A 13,193-nucleotide genomic window follows, 5' to 3' on the forward strand; every position below is an offset into this window, starting at 1 on the left:
CGAAGAAAAGTATTACTGTAGGTACTTGGTAGTGGATACGGGGTACCTATTCGCATGTACATATATATAGTTAAATATTGTGTCCATGCATTTGCCCTGAATTACGCGTTTTATAATACTTTTTTTTACGTAGTGGCTTATTGTGGTTTGGTTCCCGTTTGGCTTATTATGAATTGCCTATATGAAATAGGTTTAAAGCATGTGTCTTATAGTATTTAATATATTGGCTTATGATTGTTTGATTCCCGTTGGGTAACATTAATTATCAGGGACGGTTAGTGTCCATGCTTTTATTTATCATCAAATTAAATAAACTCTAACCCTTCACAAAACTCTAGCCCATCCCCCCCTCTGCCACTAAAAATGCTCCCCTCCCAACCTCTAACCCTTTCCAAGCCTTGAGCCTTGTCCCGCAAGCACAGGCCTTTCATGAGCTGGCTTCTCGTTCATAAACCACTTTTTGGAGCTATTCTTGAAACTCATATAAAAGAACCTTTTCTGAATCCCATTATGTCCAACCTTTGCCCCTCCTGGAACTATACGTCTAACCACTCAGAGGATGAGGATGGTAGAATAATCTTGATTTGGAAGCACCCGGTAAACCTTCAAGTTGTGTGTAAGAGTCGTCAAAGTCTCACTTGTCGTCTCACTTTACCCAACAAACCGGTCTTCTATTACACTGCGGTTTATGCCTCCAATGAAGTTGCTGAACGGAGCGATCTGTGGGCAGAGCTAATCCAGATACAAACCGCCCTGAATCTAGATGATACTGCTTGGCTTATAGGGGGTGATTTTAACCAAATCTTGCACCCTGAAGAGCACTCCTCCCCTGATGTCTCTGCAGCTGATACTCAGATGTTCCAATTCCGTGACTGTTTGCTCCAAGCAGGTGTCTTTGATCTTCGTTATAATGGTTCAAACCTGACTTGGACAAATAACCAACCTTCAAACCCCACCACCAAAAAGCTTGACCGACTCTTAGTCAACAACTCTACTATCTCAGCCTTTCCCCATGCCTATACAACCTTCCTCCCCCAATCCTTTTCTGACCACTGTCCCTGCCTCACAGACCTCGCCTTCTCCCTCCCAAAAGCCGGTACTCAGCCTTTCAAATTCCAAAACTATCTTACCAAACACCCGGGGTTCTCTACCGTTGTAAATGAAGCTTGGATTCGCGCCGGAAGCACGTGTTTCACTCTGACACAGTTCTGTTGGAAACTCAAAGTCATAAAGAGAGATTTAAAATTACTAAACAGAGAGAACTACTCCAAAATACAAGAGAGAGTGAGCGAAACTCACAGTTTGTTGCAATGTGTGCAGGTTCGAGCTCTTCAAACCCCGACGCCTGAGCTATTTGAAGAAGAGAGAGAGCTTCATCAGAAATGGTTGTTCCTGCGCGAGATTGAAGAGGCCTACTTTAGGCAAAAATCAAGAATAAACTGGCTGAGAGAGGGAGATTTTAATACCACGTATTTCCATCGGATTTGCCAGGTTAGAGCAAGTTACAATGCCATCAGATCCTTTCTGGATGCTTCTGGAATGGTCATTACTGACCCGATGGGGATGAGCCTACTAGCTGAGTTGCACTTCAAATCTATCCTAGGACCTCAGCTCTATCTCCCGCCTCCCATTCCCTCGCCTGTCACCTGGTTTGCTCAGCTAATCAGTTTCAGATGTGACAACCAGCAGATTCAGAAAATGCTCTCGGTGCCTTCTTCTGAAGAAATAAGGAAACTGTTCTTCAAGCTAAATCCTAACAAAGCGCCGGGTCCTGATGGTTTGACTTCTGGTTTCTTCAAGGGAGCTTGGGAAACGGTTGGCGAAGAAGCGGTGATCTCCATTCAGCATTTCTTCGCAACAAGTTTCCTCCCTTTGGCTACAAACTCGACTATTCTATCGCTGGTACCAAAGTTCCCGGGAGCGGTCAAGATTTCTGATTTCCGGCCTATAGCTTGCCTCAACACCGTGTACAAAGTCATCTCTAGGCTTCTGGTCTCAAGGCTCAAGCCAATCCTGAAGGATCTGATCCTGCCATGTCAAACTGCCTTCGTTAAAGACCGGTTATTAGTGGAGAATACGGTGCTAGCAAGTGAACTAATCCATGGTTATCACAAGAACAAGGGGCCAAAGAGAATTACCATCAAGGTTGATATCGCAAAGGCATTTGACACTCTCTCATGGGAATTTCTACTCTCCTGCCTTGAAGGTTTGAGCTTGCCGCCGAAATTCATATCCCTCTTGAGAGCCTGCATATGTACAACAAACTTCATGATAGGATACAATGGAACAGTCTCGGGTTACTTCAAAGGAAAAAGAGGTTTGAGACAGGGGGACCCCCTTTCTCCTTATCTTTTTGTGATTGCTATGAATTGCCTATCTTTTATGTTGAACAATGCAGCGGTGCAAGGCAATTTTCAGTATCATTCTAACTGTAAAAAGATGGAGCTGACTCACCTCTCCTTTGCGGATGACTTGCTGATTTTCATAGATGGATCGCTGGAATCAGTTCAGAATGTGCTGCAGGTCCTCCAAGAGTTTGAGAAACGGTCTGGCCTAGCGGTGAGCTATCAAAAAACAAGCTTCTTCGCTTCAGGTTTAACCAGCCAAGAAATTGACACAATAAAAGCATCAACTGGAATGACTTGTGGAACTCTACCTGTGCGGTATCTAGGCGTCCCTCTCAACTCAAAGAAGCTCAACCTGGCTAACTGCGAGCCCCTCATTCATCAGGTCAAATCAAGACTCTCCTCATGGTCTGTGAAGTCGCTCTCTTTCTCTGGCAGATTGCTCCTAATCAAAACTGTGATTGCGGGAATAACAACATTTTGGTGCTCTGCCTTCATCCTGCCAAAGGCGTGTGTCAAGCGAATAAATTCTCTTTGTAGTACTTTCCTGTGGAAGGGAGATATCGAAAGTCACAACTCGGCAAGAGTAGCTTGGGACACGGTGGTACTTACAAAAGAGCAGGGAGGGCTAGGAATCAGAGACCTTCAAACCTGGAACTTGGCGTGTTGCCTCAAGCTGATCTGGATGCTCTTCTTCCGTGCTGGATCAGTCTGGGTTGCCTGGTTTAAAGAGGTTATCCTAAAAGGCTCAATCCAGAACTACTGGACCACCAAGCCAAACGCATCCTACTCTTGGCTAGCAAACAAATTGCTTAAGCTTCGGGATGTGGTATTCCCTCTTATTAAACTGCGGTTGGAGAATGGGGCGTCTGCAAGATTCTGGTTTGACAACTGGACACCATTTGGGAAGCTATCTACTTTCCTCGATAGCTCTACGTCGCGACTGGGAATAGCGGAGCGTGCTTCGGTGGCTTCTCTGTGCAGTAACGGAACTTGGCGACTACCACCTGCAAGGACAGAGCAGCAGCTTCAAATTCACATCTATCTCACCACCATTGCGCTAACAGATCAACAAGACTATTATGAGTGGGAACTGGCAGGTAAAACTCCTACAACTTATAGCACTGGAGAGGTTTATACTTACTTGAGAGGTGAGGTACCGGTAGTGGCTTGGGCGAAAACTGTTTGGTCTGCATATGAAATTCCTCGCCAGAGCTTCTTGACTTGGCTAGTGATTCAGAACAGATGTCCTACTAAGGATAGGCTACTAGGATGGGGATTGCAGGTATCACCTCTCTGTGTGCTCTGTAACTCCGCTGCGGAATCACGAAACCACTTGTTTCATGACTGCCCCTTCAGTTTCGATCTCTGGTCCCTAGTTGCAACCCGTTGCGGCCTCACTGCTTCAAGGAATTGGGATGCAACGGTGGCTCAGATGATTGCTCTCCCTCGCTCCAAATCACGCAAGCCGCAAACTCTCCTTGCTCTGTTAGGCTGGAAGTCAACCATCTACTGGACATGGTCTGAGCGTAACAGTCGACTGCACACAACAATTTTTCGATCGGTGGATGGTATATATGCGATCATTGATCGCCAGATGAAGAACCGGATCCAGAGCTTCAGAGGTCCTAATCCGGCGCTCTCTTCTCTGATGATGCAAGCTTGGTTCTCTTCAGCTTGACAGCCACGACAGCAGACTGAACCCGATCATCTCTCACTTTGGTTTCTCCGACTGTATCGCAACCGTTTCTCTTCCGACTTTTTCCAAGCTTATTTTGTCAATGGGCTCTTTTCACTAAGGTTCAAAATTTATGAGTTTCAAGAATGGGCTGGGCCCGTGTAACTAAAGCCATATGGCTTGTTAACATTTTCTTTCTTTTTCTTTAATTTTAATGAAAGCCTAAGTTACAAAAAAAATTAAACAAACTCATATTTTAGGTTTAAAGCATGTATCTTGTGTCTTATAGTATTTTATATATTGGCTTATGATTGTTTGATTTCCGTTGGGTAACATTAATTATCAAGGGCAGTTAGTGTCCATATTTTTTTATCATCAACTTAAATAAATTCATATTTCAGGTTAGTATCGATATTTCAGAATACCTTTAATATATATAAAAATATAAATTAATTTTTCATATGTAGTTATGCACCTATAATAATTTGTAATTTGAATCTTTTAAAAAGGTAGCTAAATAAATGAAAAGAAAATAAAAGATAAAAAATCCACTTAACAAGATAAAATAACTTAAAAGTGGACAAAAAGTGACAAAACATCTTAACCCATTTATAAAATAATAACAACTAAAAATTTTAAAGTTAAATCATATTAATATATTTGTGTCCCATTAAAGTAAACAAATATAATTTAAGTTCTGAAATCATATCTTTCAAAAAATTCGTTAAATTTTATTAACCCTAATTTATATCTACACTGAAAACAGTAATTTTTTTTGGATAACGACATTGATAGTAACTCAATAACTTCATTTTTATATTTTAATTTTTTTTGGCTGGCAATATAAATTCTCTATATAATAAATTTGATCACGTGTATTTAGTATTTTTATATAGTGGTCTATTATTATATATATCAATACGGTAACATGGGTTGATTTTATAAAATTATGTTTTAATCACGTGTCTTTTAGTATTTTATATAGTTGTTTACCATTATTTGGAATACGAATTACCACCGATAAGCTAGAGCTAATAATGCGTCGCTAAAAAAAAAAAAAGCTAGAGCTAATAATGGATGAATGTATCGATAAGAAATTCATTTATTAATTTTTAAATGCACTTATAGGAAATCACGCGTATTAGTACTTTTATCAGTATTTTGAAATCCAACCCAGATTCGCGATTGAATCGGTAAATCCGGTGATCCTAAGATAAATCCAGTTTTGATTTTGTTAAAAATCCAATGTTTAAAAACTCATTAAAACTCGCAAAAAACAACAAAATCTGGAATCTGATTATCGGTTTAACTACTGGTTAAACCACTAGATAACTCTTATTTATATTTTTTGTTTTAATTATGTTTTAAAATATGTTTTGTATTTTGATTTTTTTAGTTAAGAAGTTATGTTTTTCAGTTTTGTTACCTTCTACTTACTGACCTCTGCATGTTGTATCTTTTTCTTTTTTTTGCGCTTTTTGATTATTTTGTCTATCAAAAATCTCGTTTACTATGTTTTACATATAATTAAATCTTGATACTTTGTTACATGTCATAAATCTGTAATTGTTATCAATAAGAAATTCATTTATTAATAATGCGTCGCTAAAAAAAAAAAGCTAGAGCTAATAATGGATGAATGTATCAATAAGAAATTCATTCATTAATTTTCAAATGCACTTATAAGAAATCACGTGTATTTAGTACTTTTATCAGTATTTTGAAATCCAACCCAGATTCGCGATTGAATCGGTAAATCCGGTGATTCCAAGATAAATCCGGTTTTGATTTTGTTAAAAATCCAATGTTTAAAAACTCATTAAAACCCGCAAAAAACAACAAAATCCGGAATCTGATTATCGGTTTAACTACTGGTTGAACCACCAGATAACTCTTATTTATATTTTTTGTTTTAATTATGTTTTAAAATATGTTTTGTATTTTGATTTTTTTAGTTAAGAAGTTAGGTTTTTCAGTTTTGTTGCCTTCTACTTACTGACCTCTGCATGTTGTATCTTTTTCTTTTTTTTTGCACTTTTTGATTATTTTGTCTATCACAAATCTCGTTTACTATGTTTTACATATAATTAAATCTTGATACTTTGTTACATGTCATAAATCTGTAATTGTTACGATTTTGTTAAATAATCTAAACTATTTTTGTTATTTTTATGTCAAATAAAAATATAGAAACTTAAGTTAAGTATTTTATAAATGTTTTTAAACATAAGATATATATATATATACAAACTATTATTTATATTTTATAAAAATAGAAAACACATTATTTAGTTTCTATATATTTATTTCTATAGCTAATATATCATTATATATATTAAAATTAATTTCATTTATTAATCCGCAATTTACTTGCGGTCGACCCGGTAATCGAGTGACCCGAACAGTTATCCGTTCAGCTTTCGAATCGGAATTCAAAACATTGACTTTTATATAGTGGTCAATTAACATGAATTGCTTTTATATAATGGCTTACCATTATTTGGAATAATGAATTACAACCGATAAGCCAGAGCTAATAGTGAATGAATGTGCATCCATAAGAATTTTTAATATATATATTTATTAATTTTTAAATGCACTTATAATAATTTATAACGTCCATCCATTAAACGTAGAAGCAGTCCATTTAATACGATAAAATAATTTAGCCGATTTTAAAAAGACAATTATAAAATATGCTTAAAATATTTCCTAAAATAACACATATTTTGATATTTTAATGCAAATAAAAATCTTTTAATAAATAAAGTTCAACAAAAAATCAAATTCAATGATAACTAGAAACTAAAAACGATAGTGAATTACGATCACCAATTAGCAAAAAAAAAACTATAAAAAGTCACCACCAATTATAGTTTTGAAAATTTTGAAAGTAATGATGAAATATGCATAGTAGACTTTATATACATAATTTGGTTTTATAATTAAAATTTAAAATTTATCTTAGCTAATTTGATTTAAAATTGATTTAACTAGTTTAAGTATGAATAATTTGAAAGTTTGTAAATAAAAAAAATGATAGAATACTGATTGTTAAACATGTTTTTACAATATTTATTGTTTGATGATACATGTGGGAAGTCCTATTTGTATATTTATGTTAATTTTAGTACTATTTGTAATTTTCTATTAAACATATTAAATTAACGTTCAAGTTTTAAGTTGTATATATCAAAGGTTTTCATATATTTGACACATTGTTTAACTAAAGGTTATTCTGTTTAGTGTTTAAGGTTTAAAAAACCTAATTAGAAGTCTTCTTGACATTTTCTGTTGAAGTCTAATATAGTTAAGATAATTTTCGAATATAAAATTAAAATTCTACTTAACTGAATGTTATTATATTAATGTCACAGAAATAACTTAACTATTTTTAAAGTTAATTAAATAAATGGATTATATTAACAAATGTCATATAGACTTTTGTTACATTAATGACTGTAGAGAACTTTGTTGCGCAAGAAGATGTACCAATGATTCAAAGTTTGGTCATAAACTGATCTTTAAAACATGGTTTTTTTTTTTGTTAGACCTTTACAAAGAGTGGTATATATATTGTAAAATCAGGATATTGTGTTGCCAGATATATACTAAATGTTGACGAAGATGTAATTTATACGGAGTCAAGTATCAAAATACCCCTCAAAAATATGTCATCTTATACATGACATATTGATGTCGATATTTTTCCAAGATGTGGGAAATCAAAGGAGTCTGTAATTTATGTCATTTTTGAATGTCCTCTTTGTTTAAAGCATGGGCTCTAACAGCTACACTTTCTCATCCAATATATTTAATGTGTCTAGTATATACACTAATATGGACTACCTTTTTGTAGGAAGGAGAATATTGAAGATCCTGAAATGGACAAAGATCATTATCCATTTATAATTTGGTATTTTTTGAAAAGCTTCAGAGGGATTGAAGGATACTCACTAGAGTTGATCATATATGCTGAATGCTGAGCATGATTCACGGCAAATGCATGATTTGATAATTCTACTCTGCCGCCAAAAGTGATAACTCAACTCTTACCCAAGAAAATATATGCTTGTTGGATGGTTCTTGGACCTCTACATCCATCTTTAGTGGATGAGCTACTCATAGGTAAAAGAAATCAAAGACAAAGAGAATATGCACTGCATTCGGAGCTTGAAGCGTTAACGTAGACAATGGAGAACATGTTACATCATTCAGAATGCTAAAACTTTGGAATATATTGCAAATACTTGATAAAAATGATAAAGGAACCTCACACATAGCCAACTTCCTCGAAAATGTTGAAGAATAGAACTGAAGAGAAGATTTCATGACTTCACAATATTCTATATTCCTCGAGGCAGAACGAAATTGTCGATTCCTTAACTAGACTACTAGATCTATCGGAAGATCCTTTATTTTGTTAGTTATTATATTTTCTGGTATAGAGAACCAGACTATCTCTATTTTAAGTAATAAGATAGGCTTTCGCTGTTAAAAAGAATAATTGAAAACTATAATCTGCGAATAAGCACTTTGCACGTTCTTATACTTGTCAGTTTAATTTTTTTGGTTTCCAGTTATAATTAAGTAGTATTAGACAGGGGCAGATCTAGAATTATTTGTAGATGGGGCCCAAACAAATTTCTCATTGTATTTTAATTTTTGATATGGCCATTTTATATCTTGTGGTAAACTAAAGAAAAATACAAAATTAGATGGGGGCACATGCCCCATACACCAACCCATGCGTCCGCCCATGATTTTAGAAGTATCATGATATATAAAGTCAATACTATTCAATTTTTCATTTTTGTATGTGATAAGCTACTCTTATTTTTTATACAAAAAAAGAAAATTGAATAGTATTAACTTTATATATCATGATACTTCTAATACAAGGGGCGGACGCAACAGTTGGCGTATGGGGGTATGTGCTCCATCTAATTTTGTATTGTATGATCTACCACAAGATATATAACTTGAAAACAATAGTCTATGTATTATCTAAATAGTTATTATATTTTATGGTTTAGATAACTAGACCATCTCTATTTCAATTAATAAGATAGGCTTTCCCTGTTAACTATAATCTACGAATCAGCACTATGTATGCTCTTATACTTGTCAGTTTAAGTTTTTTGGTTTCCATTTATAATAAAGTAGTATTAGACAGGGGCGGATCTAGAATTGTGTGTAGATGGGACACAAACAAATTTCTCATTATATTTTATTTTTATGGGGGCATTTTATATATCTTGTGGTAAATACTAAATAAAAATACAAAATTAGATGGGGGCACATGCCCCCATACACCAATCCTTGCGTCCGCCCATGATATTAGAAATATCACGATATATAAAGTCAATACTATTCAATTTTCCATTTTTGTATGTGATAAGCTACTCTTATTTTTTTATACAAAAAAGAAAATTTAATAGTATTAACTTTATATATCATAATACTTCTAATACCAGGGGCAGACGCAACAGTTGGTGTATGGGGGCATGCGCCCCATCTAATTTTGTATTGTAGGATTTACTACAAGATATATAACTTGAAAACAATAGTCTATGTATTATCTAAATAGTTATTATATTTTCTGGTTTAGATAACTAGACTATCTCTATTTTAAGTAATAAGATAGGTTTTCGGTGTTAAAAAGAATAATTGAAAACTATAATCTACGAATCAGCACTATGTATGCTCTTATACTTGTCAGTTTAAGTTTTTTAGTTTCCAGTTATAATTAAGTAGTATTAGCCAGGGGCGAATCTAGAATTGTGTATAGATGGGACACAAACAAATTTCTCATTATATTTTACTAGATTTTGAATTCGCGCTACGCGCGAGTTTATTTTAATAATTTCAATTTGTGTATCTTAATATGTTAAAAAATAAAATATAAATATTTTAATATGAAATAGTATGCAAAATATGATTTCTTATTTGTCTATTTTAGTTTTTACGCAATTATATTTTGTACATAGCTAATATTTATATTTTTTGTTTGTATATGTAAATGTATAACTCTATCAATAATCGTATCTATATTTTTTATTAATCAAAATTTGAAAAAAATTATATAGATTGTTTCGATGTGTTTTAATTACTACTACACTCTTACAAATATTTTTATTATATTTTTTATTGATTTTTCATTTTAAATGTCATAAAATATTACTTCATATGCACAATGTATAACTTTGCTTTGTATTTACAAAATAATTTAAAAATGAAAGTATGAGTATTATACGAAAAAGGATTCTTAGCTACACAAATAATACATCACCACTACATTGGCAAAACCATCGACATGAACTATATGACTACATGAAAACATCTCTAAACTATTATGTGTTAGGTTGCTAACATCATCAAAATCTGTCTAATAGCTAAAATGATTTGTTGGATTTGAAATTCGATAATTTCTAATGAGGTTTTAACATATTATCACATGTTCTTGGTTGTAGAAATTTGCTTTTGAATTATTGATCTTTGTTTTTATTTTGCTTTTGATCTTTGATCTCTTGTATGTTTGTTATAGTCTATTTCTAAGAGTTTAGTTGACAAACTTCTCACCAAATCTTGCTAGATTTCAAATCTGATACATTTTTTATTATTGGAAGGATGTTTATGTTGTAAATAACATAACACCTCAAGGATGTTGTCATGTGAATCATATTTTTTTTACATACATTACTTTTTCCTAGATGTGCATCCATGGAGTCGCATATAGTTTGTATACCTCATAATCATTTTTCTATTATTATATATTTATCGTGTGCATATATGTATTTAAATAATATAATTTTATTTGGTTAAATACATATTTGATTGTATAATATTTAGACTTTTATTGTAATCATATTTATTTTGATGAAATTGAAATAATATTAAATTGTTTTTTCCAGATATAAGAAAAAAAATATATAGAATTTTAACTAACGTTAAGTATTTTTATTAAAATAATAATTTTTAATATTAGATATATTTTCTACTTCATCTGGTCATAGTAAAAAAATATTTCCGGAAGTACAATGGTTTATTAGTTCACATATTTTTTCTCATTGTTTGAAGTTTGTCAGAATTTTATTTTTTTTCAGTTTATTCATTAATATTCTTATATAATACCAATTGATTAATGTATAATGAATATTTTTCATATCTTTCTTATCAGTTGTCACAAAGATTTTAGTCTAATATCAATACTATTAGAAAATATTAATAAAATTTTAACTAATGTATTTGGTTTAGATTATTTGTGTGTTTAATATATTTTAAAACATTTTTCTTCAAATATATTTTTGATAAAACTCATGTGAAATCATTTTAAAAATTATATGTTACGTTGATTAATGTAATAAAGTTTCATAAGCATATATATTGTTTTCAATTTTATTTTTAAATTACATTAAAGAAGTATAAATAGTCACCATGTACGTGTTTTTTTGTTAATGAGTTATATTTTGTAGATTACCAAAATATTTAGGTTTGTTTTATTAAAAATTATTTGGTTAGTTCAATGAAGATTTAGATTATAATTTTCTAAGAATATTTATGTTGAAACATAATATATTAGTTTTTTAAGAAAATAATTGTTGATGAGTAAATAAAAATGTAAATTCATTTGATTGACAAAATGCAATTTAAAATCACATCAGTAAATGGCATGTGTCTTACACATGTGGATTACTTTCACCATCATTTATTTTTCATAAAACTTTATACTTATTATTATAAGTCAAAAAATGAATTGGCTCCATTAAAAAGGACCAAAATTAATAAAGTTTGATGCTAATTTAACATATTTTGATATTCTATATATGTGAATATTTTTTAATAACATATAGCCTCGATCCCAAAAAGGTTGTGTGTATAATTTGGTTTTCTTGTTTTTAGATTAATTATAAATACAACTAATTTATTAGACGTAATACTTTAGATTCTTCATTTTTCATCTTTATATATATATATATATATATATATATGTTATCATATATATTTTTCAACCATTTTTCTATGAGAATTTAATTTTATATATTATATGGAACCTAGAATTTTATCGGTGATATATATATTTATTTATAAGAAGTCATCATGTAGTTTATTTTATTGTTAATGACATTATCTATATAAATAATATTTTTTAACAATACGTGTGTCACACAAGGGGATTATTCTTACATGTGGTTCTTTTAAAGTAAATGTTCTATCACATCCGATGTGGTCATCATCCTTCGGAAAAAATATTGCTGCAATCAAAGCCAATTATCTTTTTAACTTCACAGCCGATGCAACAGGGGTAGACCTACGCAAGTTCTAGGTGGAGCATAAGCCACATGCAGATTTTTTTTTCCATTAGTTGCATTGAAAATATAGGATCTTAAATAGTTTATAATCTCCAATGCCCTCATACACCTTTGGTTATAACTTTGTTATTTTATTAAGTCTATCCATGTTGTGAAATTTGCTAAATCCGCCCCTAGGTGCAATGGATCCGGTCAAAGATCAACCGATCTTATAATTTCTCAAGAAGGATCAAGATTCACCACTCATCTGTTCTCATATTCATTACCTTTAATTGGCACACTAAATCGAGGTTTAACTACTTACTAGATCTCCACCCGCATAACCGTGCATGTTTTATTTTCTATACTAAATCATTTTAGTTTATAAAACAAAATTTATCAGTAAATTAGTATAGTTTAGTATTATGTATTATATAACTCTATTATACCGTGTTTATGTGATTTATGATATTATTATTGTAAAAAAACAAATTTTGTTGCATATAGTATACACGATCATATGTGTATATAATCGGGAAAATTGTCATTTAAATCACGAACTTTCAAATTTGGTTGAAAAAAATCTGAACTTTCCCTTGGACCAGTTAAAGCACCAACTTAATTTGACTAGCCATTTTAAACATTAATTTAATTTGACTAAACCAAATTAAACACGACGTTAACTAGGGTAACAGAATGATTAAACGGAGTTAAATGCCGTCTCTAATCTCCGTTAAATCCAAAACGACGTCATTTAAAAATATGCGTCCGGGTGGATTCGAATCCATGACGATAGACACACACATGTAAGGCTCAAACCACTACACCACTTAAATTTTTGTTAAAAAGATTGACTAGTAATAGTTATTATTGTGAAAC

Source organism: Raphanus sativus, chromosome 3 (genome assembly GCF_000801105.2).
Source record: "Raphanus sativus cultivar WK10039 chromosome 3, ASM80110v3, whole genome shotgun sequence".
Classification (NCBI taxonomy): domain Eukaryota; kingdom Viridiplantae; phylum Streptophyta; class Magnoliopsida; order Brassicales; family Brassicaceae; genus Raphanus; species Raphanus sativus.